Genomic DNA, 15,724 nt, shown 5'->3' with positions numbered 1-15,724 from the left:
CTTTTTTCTAAAATTTTTTTTTTAATGTTTATTTTACTTTTGAGAGACAGAGGCACGAGTGGGGGAGGGGCAGAGAGAGGGGAACAGAATCTGAAGCAGGCTCCAGGCTCTGAGCCATCAACACAGAGCCTGACATGGGGCTTGAACTCACAGACCTGGAGATCATGACCTGAGCTGAAGTCGGACCCTTAACTGACTGACCCACCTAGGCGCCCCTATCTTAGTCATTTTCTTAGAACAATAGCCACTAAAATAAATGTGGATGATTGACTCATCAAAAACCTCATTAGAATAAATTAGAAATAACTAGTAATAATTGATAGTTAAGTTGAATAAAATAAATTAGTATACACGTATTGAAAACCTACTCTATGGCTCACACTGTTAAGACCACGAGTAAGACATGGACTTTGCTCTTTTGTAGTTCATGGTCAAGATGGGTAGGTAGACTGTCAAAAGACAATTTCAACAGAGAAAGACAGATATCATATGTTTTCACTCTTCTGTGGGTCCTGAGAAACTTAACAGAAACCCATGGGGGAGGGGAAGGAAAAAACAAAAAAGAGGTTAGAGTGGGAGAGAGCCAAAGCATAAGAGACTCTTAAAAACTGAGAACAAACTGAGGGTTGATGGGGGGTGGGAGGGAGGGGAGGGTGGGTGATAGGTATTGAAAAGGGCGTCTTTTGGGATGAGCACTGGGTGTTGTATGGAAACCAGTTTGACAATAAATTTCATATATTAAAAAAATAATGAAAAAACAAAAAAACAAACAAACAAACAAAAACCAAAAGACAATTTCAAGATGTAGATAGTGCACACCACTAGCTAGTACTACTAGTACACAATTGGGAGGGGAGGGATGGGCCTCCAATCCAGTCTGGGATTTGAGGGGTTGGGACAGGTGAGGAAGAAAGGTTCCTAGAAGAAGTGATGATTCGATTTGAGTCCTGAAGAGGAGTAGAGTTATCCAGGTAAGGAAAATAGGGCAGGGAATTATAGCAACAAGCACAAATGACTTGCCCTGAGTAAGAAAGTCTTGATCTCTCACCTTCTAGAGTGAAATGACTTTGTTGTAATATTATATCTTAAAATGTATTTGAATTTTGTGTAATACACTAAAATATATCCATGCTAGTATCAAATATGGTTTAAATTCTTTAAAATTTTAGTATAATCATCATTCCAAGAAAATGCTCCATATTTATCCTGTGATTTTTTTTATTTTTATAACCCTGGCAAATCATCAGATACTCTTGTGAAAATTAGAATCTCACTTTGAGAAGCTTTGGGAAACACTTAAGAATGCTAATTATGGATTTATACTGACCTAGTTTGAATCCTGGCTTTATTTTTTCCTAAATTGACATGTCACTTAATCTATCTTAAACTTTAAGTTAATTTCTTCAAGCATAAAATGGGGATTCTGAGGGATGGAAATGAAAGCATGTATACAGAGAACTTGTTACAACATACCATTCAGTTCATGAATGGAGATTATATGGATTTCTTGATGTTGGGGAACATGTCTGTCTTGTTCCTCCTCTGTATGTTCAGCACAATGCCTGACACCTAGGAGATACACAGTAAATAGTTACTAGACTGATAAAGCAAAAACTCATTATTTAGAAATGTCAAGACTCTTCATTTTAATGTCAGCTTAGAAGTTTAGAAGAGTGTCTGAACAGTTTATTGAACTAGGTCTCAATAAATATTTCCTAATTGCCTAATTTGATGAATGACTTCATTTGGTGCTTGTGTTCAGAAAACGAGGACTGGATAGAATGTGGGCTGTATAAATCCAAGACTAATCCTATAGCATGTGCTGTAGTACTTGTGCTCTCTTGTCTACTGTAAGAAATGGCTAAAAAATGCTGATGCAGAGGATCACGTGAAATAAATACGTAGATTAATGAGTGAAGACCCTAATAACCGCCACTCAGGTCAAGAAATTGAATTTAGGCTCCTCAGGAGCCTGTCTCTGTGCTACATCTCAATCACAGTTCCCTTCTTTCTTCCAAAGTCACCACTGACTTTTACAGTAATCATTTCCTTGATGTTCTTCATGGTTCATACAACCATGAGCCAAGGTGCATCCCTAGATTTAGTAGTTTAGTATTGTCAAATAAAAGAAAAATTGATGTGTTTTTTTAGTCTCCTTTAACCTACAAATTCTTCTTTTATTCCTATTTTTCCCTTATAAGTTTTCTTTTGAAGAACTTGGTCTGTTTTGCTTGACCTCTAGAGTTTCCCCATCTGGAGTTTACTTATTGAAGACTCATGGTGCAGTTCAACTTGTTCCTTTGTTTCCTCTATTTTCTGCAAATAAGCAGCTGGATCCAGAGAAATGATCAGACTGAGGTTCTAACCCTTTGACAAGACTATAGATGCTGATGTTTTCTTTATTCTTATTTTCTCTTTTTTGTTGAGGTATAATTGACATACAGCATTATATAAGTTTCAGGTACACAGCATAATGATTCAATATTTGCATATATTGCAAAATGATCACCACAATAAGTCTAATTAACATCTGTCACCATACATAATTACAGAATTTTTTTTGTGATGAGAACTTATAAGATTTCCTCTCTTAGTAACTTTTTTATTTTTTAAGTTTTTAAAAAGGTTATTTATTTTGAGAGAGAGAGAGAGAGAGCACGTGCAAGCTGGCAGGGGCAGAGAGAGAGGGAGAGAGAGAATCCCAAACAGGGTTCATGCTGAAAGTGCAGAGCCTGACTTGGGGCTTGGTCTCACAAATGGTGAGGTCATGACCTGAGCTGAAATCAAGTTGGATGTTCAACTGACTGAGCCCCAGGCACCCCTTGTAATTCTATTTTAAAATTTTTGATAACCTCCATACTGTTTTCTTAGTGGCTGCACCAATTTACATTTCAACTAATAATGTTTGAGGGTTCCCTTTTGTCTCCATCTTTGCCAACACTTACTTCTTGTCTTTTTGAAAATAACTATTTCTGACAAGTATGAGATGATATAACTTTGTGGGTTTGATTTGCACTTCCCTGATCATCATGATGTTGAACATATTTTCATGTACCTCCTGGCCATCTGTATGTCTTTTTTTGAGAAATGTCTATTCAGATCTTCTGCCCATTGTTTAATTGGATTGTTTGTTTCTTTCATTGGGAGGTACATCCCAATTTTAACAGCTTGATTTTCATCAAGTTTTGATTTTCTTTGATGTCAGTAGCTTTTAACGCTCAAAGCCTTAACTTATTAATTCAGTGGAGATATTCTAATTTTATAATTTCTTTTTATCTCATAAATGAAATACTTTTATAAAGCAATGCTTTGTCTTTTCAACTATTTGTTGCCATTGTTTCAATTTGTGTAAGAAAAGCAGAATAAATCTTTTGATCCCTTATAAGACTAGAGTGCCTTTCCCCTTTTTATTTCTTTTTATTTTATTATTTTATAGTTTATTTATTTATTTTGAGAGAGAGAGAGAGAGAGAGAGAGAGAGAGAGAGAGAGAGAGAGAGTCAGTCCCAAGCAGGTTCTGCACTGTCAGCACAGAGCCTGACTCAGGGCTCAAACCTATGAATTATGAGATCATGACCTGTGCCAAAATTGAGAGGTGGATGCTTATTTGACTGAGTCACCTGGGCACCCCTTCCCTTTCCCCCTTTTTAAGCCATTATTTAAGATAATAAATTTGTTCTTTATCATTTTTTGAATTTATAAAAATATTTAATAAATATTTAATAGTTTCTAAAAAATTTAAACATATTTTATGAGTTTCAACCCATTGCAATTCTTTTCCTTTTCTTTTTGAAGTTTTTAAATTGTGGTTTATTCCATACAATGAAATAGCATGAAATCCATAAAATTGTGTTTTTAAAAAAATTTGAGTATAGTTGGCACACAATGTTACATTAATTTCAGGTGTACAGCTTAGTTGTTTTGACAAGTTTATATATTATATTATGTTCACCACGAGTATAGATACCATCTGTCCCATTTCATTGCTATTATAATATTATTGACTGCATTCCTTATGCTCTGCTTTTTTCCCCTGTGACTTATTCCATAACTGGAGGCCTATATCTCCCTTTCCCCTTCACCCATTTTCCCCAACCCCCAAGCCCCTGTCCCTCTGGCAAGCATCAATTTGTTCTCTGTATTTATAGTTCTAATTTTGCTTTTTATTATTCTTTAAAATTCCATTTATGAGTGAAATCATATAGTATTTATCTTTTTCAGTGGATTTATTTCACTTAGCATAATACTCTCTGGGTCCATCTATGTTGTCTCAAATAGCATGATCTCATCTTTTTTTATGGATGTATGATATTCCATTGTATATATATGCCACATTTTCCTCATCCATGTGTCTGCTGATGGATACTTCGGTTGCTACCATGTCTCAGCTATTGTGAATAATGCTTCAGCAAACAAAGGAGTGCATACATCTTTTTGAGTTAGTGTTTTAGTTTTTCCTGGGTGAATACCCAATAGTGAAATTATTGGATTATCTGGTATTTTTATTTTTAATTGTTTAAAAGATTTTTTAAAATAAAATTTCAATTAATTTTATTTATTTATTTATTTATTTATTTTTATTTATTTATTTTAGAACAATGGAATTTTATTTTGATGAAAAACTCGAGTTTACAATCATTTAGTAAATGAAAAGCAAACACTTCATTTTCCTATCCCATAACTCTTAAGAATAAAAAATTAGTGGTGTGCCTGAGTGGCTCAGTCGGTTAAGCGTCTGACTTTGGCTCAGGTCATGATCTCACGGTTCGTGGGTTTGAGCCCCCTGTTGGGCCCTGTGCCAACAGCTCAGAGCCCAGAGCCTGTTTCAGATTCTGTGTCTCCCTCTCTATCTCTGCCCCTCCCCCACTCATGCTCTGTCTCTGTGTCTCAAAAATAAATAAACATTGAAAAAAATTTTTAAAAAATTAGTAAGTAAATATCTGAACAGTTTAAGGGTAAGGCATGTTCACACTTCCTGCATGTGACTCACTGTAAAAGGGTGAGAACAGCAGTGGGGAGAAAGAAGATATAGGCATTGAATCTCATCCTAACCATTCAAATAAGCCCAATGATAAATACTCATTTTTTTTGCTCATCATGGGCAGCAAACTATATACATTTTACTGAAGGAATACTTTGATAGAAGCAGTTATTTCAGTTATATTGTGCATCACAACTATAAAAATGGCTTGAACAGTTCCATTTAACCACCATTTATAAAATGCAACTATGTAATATTCTACATTTTACATGGGGTGTGAAAAGTGTCAATCTAAGCTGAAAAGACCCCACCTGCCAATTTTCCCCACTTCTGAAAATATCTATGTGTATGAAAAAGGACAGTCCCCCATACAAAGAACCAATTTCACAAACTTACTGGTAAGCAAATACATTTATATAACTGGAACCTCAGGATGCTAGAGTTGTACTCATTTAAAAAACCATTCAGCTACCTTTGGTCTTTAAAAAAGCCTCCAGTGCAATATCCTAAACATTGTTATGTGCATCTCACGATGAAGAGCGTGGCCTTGTAGTGCAGAATGAGAGTGCGACGTCATTGTGAAGGGTAGCATGCGATGGTTTCAAGAACATCAGTATCACAGCATTGGATTCTGTGCATCAGGACTGAGGTCATTGTTGCCAGAAGGGGGGTGCATCAGGAGAATATCTGGCTCGTCCACTTGTGGAGTCGGGTGCATGACTACCAGCTAGTCCTGGGGAATGTCTGTGGCAGCTGCTGCAAGGTTGGTGATAGATTTACTTTTTACACACTGAAAGTCTACATGCTGACTCCTTCCTTCTTCCTTTTCCCAAGACATTCAAATAGAGGGTCTTTGGACATAGTTGTAAATCACTTCTGGGGGGACACCAGGCCTTTTCGTTACTTTTTCTTTGTAGGTAGGATAACCTTCTATTCCCAATCTAATCTTCTTAAGACCACTCTCCTTCAAAACTGATTTGGCCACATGTCTGTTTTCAATGTACTTGAAAAATCTATATAATTTTTTGCTATCAATAACTTGTGAATACTCTTCTCCCATCTGTGGTGGATACTCTTCATTCCAATCAACCACATCATCATTGGTAAGCACTACTATGTGGCATTCTCTTTCCCCACTCTGGGCACTAGCTACCATGAGAGGCAGGATCATTTCTCCCAGATAAAATTCAAACTGTATATGAGCACCATCATTTGATAACTCATGCATTAGGGCACTGAGATCTCTACATTTAATAGTGCTATATTCAAAAGAAATACAAAGATAGTCGCATGCTTCTCTCAGTTCAGGAACAGATATGCCATCAGGACAATGGATTATTCCTTTTTTGTAGTAATCCAGAATAGCTTGAAACACAGTGGAGCCAATTTCCTCTGCCACTTCATAGTCTCCCTTCTCACTGGGACGTGTAAAATTAGGTTCTCTGCCAGATCCAAACATCCTGCCCAACATTGTATTTGGCTGTGAAGTAAAAATGGATGGGTCTACAACAAATCTAGTGTTATCCACTATCAGTGTTACTCGTTCCGACGTTCTTACATTCCGAGCTCCTTCTTTTGCATTTTCATATATAAACACCATCTCCCCAGATGTCTTACAGTACCATCTGAACTTGACTGACTACTGTTTCTGCTGCTGTTCCCAGCACTGCTACTAGAATCATTTGGAGATGCCTTCTGAAGACGAGGACTGCTTGGATGAGAGGAACTATGGTCTTTTTCTCGTTTACATGGTGCTGTTGTGTTGGAGAAGTAACATTTTAAAAAAAAATTTTTTTTAATGTTTATTTATTTTTGACAGAGGGAGAGAGAGATAGAGCATGAGCGGGGCAGGGGCAGAGAGAGAAGGAGACACAGAATCTGAAACAGGCTCCAGGCTCTGAGTTGTCAGCACAGAGCCAGACGTGGGGCTCAAACTCACAGACCATGAGATCATGACCTGAGCCGAAGTCGGATGCTCAACTGACTGAGCCATCCAGGACCCAACAGAAGTAACATTTCTAATACAAGGAGTGAGTTGAGATTCCGTTCTTTCATGAGATGAATCTTGTGATCTGGCACTTGACCTTCATCTATCTCTTTTTTTTTTTTTTAATTTTTTTTAACGTTTTTATTTTTGAGACAGAGAGAGACAGAGCATGAACGGGGGAGGGGCAGAGAGAGAGGGAGACACAGAATCGGAAACAGGCTCCAGGCTCTGAGCCATTTGGCCAGAGCCCGATGCGGGGCTCGAACTCACGGACCGCGAGATCGTGACCTGGCTGAAGTCGGACGCTTAACCGACTCAGCCACCCAGGCGCCCCGTCTATCTCTTGATCGTTCATGTTCCCCACTAGCACCATGTAGACTCATTTTGGTGTGGTCAACAACTCCTTTAGCAACACGTGCGGGAGTACTTGAATGTTTACACAGTTTACGAGATCTGCTATGCAATTTCTGATCCCAATTCTCTGGATCACTGGAGTCACGGGTCATAAGGATGAGGCTCTCCTGCCATCCCACTTTAAGCTTCCTCACAGTACTGCTCTGAAAGCATATGTAGTACCCATAACCTGCAGTCCCTCTTGAATGTCCAGGGAGGACCTAGGTGAAGGCGGGAGCCAGCGAAACCTCTGCTTCCTCCTCAATTGGGTCCTCTGGAGGTGTCTGTGGCAATGGCCACTCAGGTGGCTGCCTCAATTAATTTATTTTAATACCAGTATAGTTAACATACAATGTTATATTAGTTTCTGGTGTACAATGCAGTGATTCAACAATTTTGTATGTTACTCAGTGCTCATTATGGTAAGTATACTCTTAATTCCTTTCACTTATTTCACCCATCCTTGCACCCCCTGACGGCTCCTCAGGTAACTATCAGTTTGTTCTCTATAGTTAAGAGTCTGTTAGTTATTTGGTTTGCTCTTTTTTTCTTTGTTCCTTTTTTTTTTTTAGTTTTTAAAAATGTTTTTATTTATTTTTGAGAGACAGAAAGAGAGAGAGACAGAACATGAGCAGGGGAGGGGCAGAGAGAGACACAGAATCTGAAACAGGCTCCAGGCTCTGAGTTGTCAGCATAGAGCCTGATGCGGAGCTTGAACTCACGAACTGGGAGATCATGACCTGAGCCGAAGTCAGAGGCTTAACTGACTGAGTCACCCAGGTGCCCCCATTTGTTTTGTTTCTTAAATTCCACATGTGAGTAAGATCGTATATGGTATTGGTCTTTCTCTTACTCACTTATTTTGCTTAGCATTATACTCTCTAAATCCATTCATGTTGTTGCAGTGGCAATATTTTATTCTTTTTTATGCCTGAGTAATATTCCATTTGTGTGTGTGTGTGTGTGTGTGTGTGTGTGTGTGTGTGTACCACATCTTCTGTATCCATTTGTTTATCAATGGACACTTGGGCTGCTTCCATAATATGTCTATTATAAATAATGCCGTAATAAACATAAGGGTACATATCTTTTGAATTAGTGTTTTTGTATTCCTTGGGTAAATAGTAGTGGGATTACTGGATCATATGGTAATTCTGTTTTTGATTTTTTGAGGAATCTCTACATTATTTTCCATAGTGGCTGCAGCAGAATGCATTCCCAACAATAAGGCATGAGGGTTACTTTTTCTTCACATCCTCACCAACACTTGTTGTTTCTTGTGTTTTTGATTTCAGCCATTTTGATAGGCATGAGGTGATAGCTCATTGTGGTTTTGATTTTCATTTCCCTGATGCTGAGTGATGTTGAGCATTTTTCTCATGTATCTGTTGTCCATCTGTATGTCTTCTCTGGGAAAATGTTTATTCAGATCCTCTGCACATTTTTAATTGGATTTTTTTTTGTTTCAAGTTTATATTTAAATTCTAGTTAATTAACATATAGTGTAATATTGGTTTCAGGAGTAGAATTTAGTGATTCATCACTTACTATAACACCCAGTGCTCATCACAACAAATGCCCTCCTTAATACTCATCACCAATTTAGTCCATCCCCTGCACCTCCCCTCCAGCAACCCTTAGTTTGTTCTCTCTTAGTTAATAGTCTCTGATGGTTTGAGAGTCTCTTACCATTTGAGGGAGAGTCTCCCTCTCCTTTTTCTCTTCTTTCCCCTATGTCCATCTGTTTTGTTTCTTAAATTCCACATATGAATGAAATCATATGGTATTTGTCTTTCTCTGACTTATTTCACTTAGCATAATATACTCTGGCTCCATCCATGTCATTGCAAATGGCAAGATTTCATTCTTTTTTATGGATGAGTAATATTCCATTGTATATAGATACCAAATCTTCTTTATCCATTCATCAGTTGATGGACATTTGGACTCTTTCATAATTTGGCTATTGTTGATAATGCTGCTATAAACATCAGAGTGCGTGTGCCCCTTTAAATCATTATTTTTGTATCTTTTGGGTAAATACCTAGTAGTGTGATTACTGGATCATAGGGTGGTTCTATTTTTAACTTTTTGAGGAACCTCCATACTGTTTTCCAGAGTGGCTGCACCAATTTGCATTCCCTCCAACAGTGTAAGAGGGTTTCTCTTTCTTTGCATCTTTGCCAACATCTGTTTCCTGTGCTGTTCATTTCAGCCATTCTGACAGGTGTGAGGTGGTATCTCATTGCAGTTTTGATTTTCCCCTGATGAAGAGTGATATTGAGTGTTTTCTCATATGTCTGTTAGCCATGTATATGTCTTCTTTAGAAAAGAATCTGTTCATGTCTTCTGCACGTTTCTTAACTGGATTATTTGTTTTTTTGGTGTTGAGTTTGATAAGTTCTTAATAGATTTTGGATAGTAACACTTTATCAGATAGGTCATTTGCAAATATCTTCTCCCATTCCATTAGTTGCCTTTTAGTTTTGTTGATTGTTTCCTTCACTGTGCAGAAGCTTTTTATCTTGGTGAAATCCCAGTAGTTCATTTTTGCCTTTGTTTCCCTTACCTCCAGAGACATGTCTAGTAAGAAGTTGCTATGGTCAGTGTCAGAGAGGTTATTGCCTGTGTTCTCTTTATGATTTTACTGGTTTCCTGTCTCACATTTAGGTCTTTCATTGATTTTGATTTTTTTTGTATGTGTATGGTATAAGAAAGTAGTCCATTCTTCTGCATGTTGCTGTCCTGTTTTCCCACCACCATTTGTTGAAGAGACTGTCTTTTTTAAATTGAATTGTTCTTTTGGTGTTGAAGTGTATGAGTTTTTTATATATTTTGGTTATTAACCCTTTATCAGATATATCATTCGCAACAATCTTTTCCCAATTAGTAGGTTGTTTTTTGGTTTATTGATGGTTTCCTTCACTGTACAAAAGCTTTTTATTTTGATGTAGTCCCAATAGTTTATTTTTGTTTTTGTTTCTCTTGCCTCAGGAGATATAATTAGAAAAATGTTGCTATGGCTGATGTCAGAGAAATTGCTGCCTTTGTTCTCTTCTAGGATTTTTATGATTTCAGGTCTCATGTTTAGGTCTTTAATACATTTTGAGTTTATTTTTGTGTATGGTGTTAGAAATTAGTCCAATTTCATTCTTTGGCATGTAGCTGTCCAATGTTCCCAGCACTATTTATTGAAAAGACTGTCTTTCCCCATTATATATTCCTGACTCCTTTGTCATAGATTAATTGACCATTAACATGTGGGTTTATTTCTGGGATCTCTATCCTATTCTATTGATCTGTGTCTATTTTTGTGCTGGTAGCATACTTTTTAACTACTACAGCTTTGTAGTATATCTTGAAATCTGGGATTGAGATACTTTAAGCTTTTTTCTTCTTTCTCAGGATTGCTCTGGTTATTTGAGGTCTTTTGTGGTTTCATAAAAATTTTAGTATTATTTGTTCTAGTTTTGTGAAAAATGCTGCTGGTATTTTGATAGAAATTGCACTGAATCTGTAGATTGCCTTGGGTAACCTGGACATTTTGACAGTGTTAATTCTTCCAACCCGTGAGCATGGAATATGTTTCTATTTGTTTGTGTCATCTTTAAATTCTTTCATCAATGTTTTATAGTTTTTGGAGTACAGGTCTTTCAGCTCATTGGTTAAGTTTATCCCTAGATGTTTTATTTTATTCTTTTTGGTGCAATTGCAAATGGTGTTGTTTTTAAAATTTTTATTCTGTGACTTCATTGTTAGTATGGAAACATGCTGATTTCAGGATATTAATTTTGTATCCTGCCACTTTACTGAATTTGTTTATTACTTCTAGTAGTTTTTTTGATGGAATCTTTAGGATTTTCTATGTGTAGCATCATGTTGTCTAGGAATAGTGACAGTTTATCTTCTTTACCAGTATGGATGCTTCTTATTTCTTTTTTTTTTTTTTTAATTTTTACAATGTTTTTATTATTTATTTTTGAGAGAGAGAGAGAGAGAGCAAGTTGGGAAGGGGCAGAGAGAGAGAAAGACACAGAATCCAAAGCAGACTCCAGGCTCTCACCTGTCAGCACAGAGCCTGATGTGGGGCCAAAATTCATGAACTGCAAGAGCTGAACTGAGCTAAAGTTGGATGTTTGAGCCACCCAGATGCCCCTTCTTTTTTCTTTTCTGGTTGCAGTGGCTAGGTCTTCTAGTACTATGTTGAATAAAAGTAGTGAGAGTGGACATCCTTGTCTCACTCCTAACCTTAGATAGAAAGCTCTTAGTTTTTCACCATTGAGGATTATATTAGCTGTGGATTTTTCATATATGGCCTTTATTATGGTAGGTATGTTCCCTCTAACTCCATGTTGTTGAGAGTTTTTATCATGAATGAGTGTTCAATCTTGTCAAATCCTTTCTCTTCATGTATTGAGATGATCATATGATTTTTTATTTTTTGTTAATGTGGTGTATGATGTTGATTGAATTGAAATATTAAATCACCCCTGCATCAAAGGAATAAATCTCACCTGATCATGATGATCTTTTTAATGTATTGTTGTATATGGTTTGCTAATTTTTTTTGAGGATTTTTGCATCTATGTTCATCAGGGACATTGTCCTGTAGTTTTCTTTTCTTGCAGTGTCATCTGGTGTTGCTGCCAAGATAATGCTGGTCTTGAAGAATGTATTTGGAAGCTTTCTTTCCTCTTCTATTTTTTGAAATAGTTTAAGGAGAATAGGTTTTAACTTTTCTTTAAATGTCTGGTAGTATTCACTTGTGAATCCATCTGATCCTGGACTTTTGTTTTTTGTTTTTTGGTATTTTTGGATTACTGACTCAATTTCATTATTCATATTCAGTCTGTTCATATTTTCTCCTCCCCCCTGGTTTAGTTTTGGAAGATAGTATGTTTCTAGAATTTATCCAGTTCTTCTAGGTTGTCCAATTTGTTGTCACATAAGTTTCATGGTATTCTCTTACAATCTTTGGTATTTCTGTGATATCATTTGTTCTCTCTTGTTTCTGATTTTATTTATTAGGATCCTCTCTTTTTTTCTTTTTCTTTTTTTTTTTTAGGAAATAATATATATATATTTTTAATATATGAAATTTATTGTCAAATTGGTTTCCATACAACACCCAGTGCTCATCCTAAAAGGTGCCCTCCTCAATACCCATCACCCACCCCCCCCTCCCTCCCACCCCCCATCAATCCTCAGTAGATCGTCTCTTTTTTTCTTGATGAGTCTGGTAAAGGGTTTGTCAACTTTTTTAATCTTTTCAAATAACCAGCTCTTGGTTTTATTGTTTCTTTTCCTATTGTTTTTTTGTCCCTATGTGTTTTATTTCTGTTCTGATCTTTATTATGTCATTTCTTCTATTCACCTTGGCCATTGTTCTTCTTTTCCCAGTTTCTTTAGCCATAAGGTTAAATTGTTTGAGTCTTTTTCTGTTTCTTGAGGTAGTCCTTATTGCTATATACTTCCCTCTTTGAACAGCTTTCCCTGTGTCCCAGAGATTTTGGGACCGTTGTGTTTCCTTTTTTATTTGTCGCTATGTATTTTTTTATTTCTTCTTTGACCGCTTCATTGACCCATTTGTTTTTTCTTAGTCTCCATGTATTTGTGTTTTTTTTCTTGTGATATAGTACTACTATTGCAGTCAGAAAAGATTCATGGCATCTTTTCAATCTTTTTAAATTTATTGAGGCTTGCTTTATGGCCCAATATGTGATCTATTCGGCAGAATGTTCCATGCACACTTGAAAAGAATGTGTATTTGTTTTTGGATGGAATGTTCTATATACTTCTATTAAGTCCATCTAGTCCAATGTGTCATTCAAAGACATTGTTTCCTTATTGATTTTCTGTCTGGATGATCTATCCATTGACGTAAGTGGAGTGTTAAAGTCTTCTACCATTGTTGTATTATCATCAGTTTCTCTCTTTATGTCTGTTAATGTTTGCTTTATGCATTTAGGTATTCCAGTGTTGAATGCATAGATATTTACAATTGTTATAGCCTCTTGTTGGATTAATCCTTTTATCATTATGTAGTACCCTTCTTTGTCCCTTGTTACAGTCTTTGTTTTAAAGTCATTTCATATCATACAATTATTGCTATCCTGGCTTTTCTTCTCCACCTCTATTTGTATCGTGAATGTTTTTCCATCCCTTCAGTTTCAGTCTGTTTGCATCTTTAGGTCTGAAGTGAGTCTTTTGTAGGCCACATATATATGATTATTCTTTCTTTCTTTCTTTCTTTCTTTCTTTCTTTCTTTCTTTCTTTCTTTCTTTCTTTCTTTCTTTCTTTCTTTCTTTCTTTCTTTCAATCCATTCTACCATTGCCTTTAGATTGGAGCATTTAGGCCATTTACATTTAAAGTAATCATTGATAGACATGTGCTTATTGCCATTTTTAAAGTTTGTTTTTTGTAGTTCCTCTTTGTTCCTTTTTTCTTCACTTACTCTCTTCTTTGTGATTGATGAGTAGCTATAGTGTTTTGTTCAGTTTTCTTTCTCTTTACGTTTTGTGTATCTATCATAGGTTTTGGGTATGTGGTTACCATGATGTTCATATATAACGTCCTATGTAAATAGCAGTCCATATTAATTTGATGGTCATTTAAGTTCAAACACATTCTAAAAAAAACAAAAACAAAAACAAAAGCAAAAACAAAAACAAAACAAAACCCAAAAAACAAACAACCAAAAAAAAACCCCAAAAAATACTTTTTTCTTTTCCTTTTTCTTCTTTTCTTCCTTTTTAACTCCCTTCTCCACATTTTATGTATCATATCATAAAATGATCATATGTATCATTTTATGTATGTTGTCATATTTTACATCTTTTATTCATATTTTTCTTATGTCTTATTATGGCTATTTCTATTCCACTTAAGTCCCTTTAACATTTCTGTAAGCCTGATTTAGTAGTGATAAACTCCTCTATCTTTTGTTTGGGAAACTCTTTATCTCTCCTTCAAATCTGAATGATAACCTTTCTCAGTAGTGTATTCTTGGTTGTAGGTTTTTTACTTTCAGCACTTTGAATGTATCATGCCACTCCCTCCTGGCTTGCAAAGTTTCTGCTGGAAAATTAGCTGATAGTGTTGTAGATTTTTCCCTTGTAGGTAACTTTTTTTGTTTCTGTCTTGCTGCTTTTAGGATTCTCTCTTTATCTTTAAACTTTGACATTTTATGGATAAAGAAATTGTGGTTTATATACACAATGGAATACTACGTGGCAATGAGAAAAAATGAAATATGGCCTTTTGTAGCAACGTGGATGGAACTGGAGAGTGTGATGCTAAGTGAAATAAGCCATACAGAGAAAGACAGTTACCATATGGTTTCACTCTTATGTGGATCCTGAGAAACATAACAGAAACCCATGGGGGAGGGGAAGGAAAAAAAAAAAAGAGGTTAGAGTGGGAGAGAGCCAAAGCATAAGAGACTGTTAAAAACTGAGAACAAACTGAGGGTTGATGGGGGGTGGGAGGGAGGGCAGGGTGGGTGATGGGTATTGAGGAGGGCACCTTTTGGGATGAGCACTGGGTGTTGTATGGAAAACAATTTGACAGTAAATTTCATATATTAAAAAAAAAAACAACTTTGACATTTTAATTATTATGTGCCATGGTGTAGACCTCCTTGGGTTCATCGTTTTTGGAACTGTGCTTCTTGGACTATTTCCCTCCTTAAGTTATGGAGGTTTTCAGTTATTATTTTTTCAAATAAGCTTCCTACACCTTCATCTCTCTCTTCTTCTTCTGGGACCCCTGTAATGTGAAAGATTTCTTGGACTTTTTAAATTCTTTTCTCTTCTTGCTGCTCAGCTTGTGTTCTTTTCATTACCCTGTCTTCCAGAGATTGCCGATGTGTTCTGCATTCTCTAATGTACTATTGATTACCTCTAGTGTGTGTTTTTCTTTTTATTTCAGTTATTATATTCTTTACTTCTGATTGGTTCCTTTAAACATTTTCTATCTCTTTATTGAAGATCTTACTGGGTTCTTCTATTCTTTTCTCCAGCCCAGTGAGTATCTTTATGATCATTACTTTGAATTCTTTATCAGTCATATTGCTTATCTGTTTCATTTAATTCATTTACTGAGGTTTTTTTCTTATTCTTTCTTTTGGAGCATATTCTTCTGCATCCCCATTTTGCTTGACTTCCTGTATTTGTTTCTATGGATAAGGCAAAATGACTACTTCTCCTAAGTAGAAGAAGTGGTCTTGTGTATGGTGACCTCTATGCAAACTATGTATGCTTGGTGACTTTTGTTGACTGACTGAATCACAGTGAGTCAGATCCTGCTCCAGGCTTTTAAGGTGCATGGGGAGAGAATACTCCCATAGTTCTTGGGTCCTTTG

General features: G+C 36.2%; 1 protein-coding gene and 1 pseudogene across 2 annotated transcripts in view; one reads left to right on the top strand and one right to left on the bottom strand.

Moving 5' to 3' along the window:
- The window catches only part of GIPC2 (GIPC PDZ domain containing family member 2), a 453,978-nt gene that overhangs the window by 253,003 nt on the left and 185,251 nt on the right, over positions 1-15,724 (top strand). The gene's annotated exons all lie outside the window — the stretch shown is intronic.
- LOC131504519 (BTB/POZ domain-containing protein 10-like) lies at positions 5,597-6,615 on the bottom strand (annotated as a pseudogene).

This window comes from Neofelis nebulosa, chromosome 2 (assembly GCF_028018385.1).
Source record: "Neofelis nebulosa isolate mNeoNeb1 chromosome 2, mNeoNeb1.pri, whole genome shotgun sequence".
Classification (NCBI taxonomy): domain Eukaryota; kingdom Metazoa; phylum Chordata; class Mammalia; order Carnivora; family Felidae; genus Neofelis; species Neofelis nebulosa.
The sequence above is the reverse complement of the archived record's forward strand: the minus strand, read 5'-3'. Positions and strand labels throughout refer to the sequence as shown.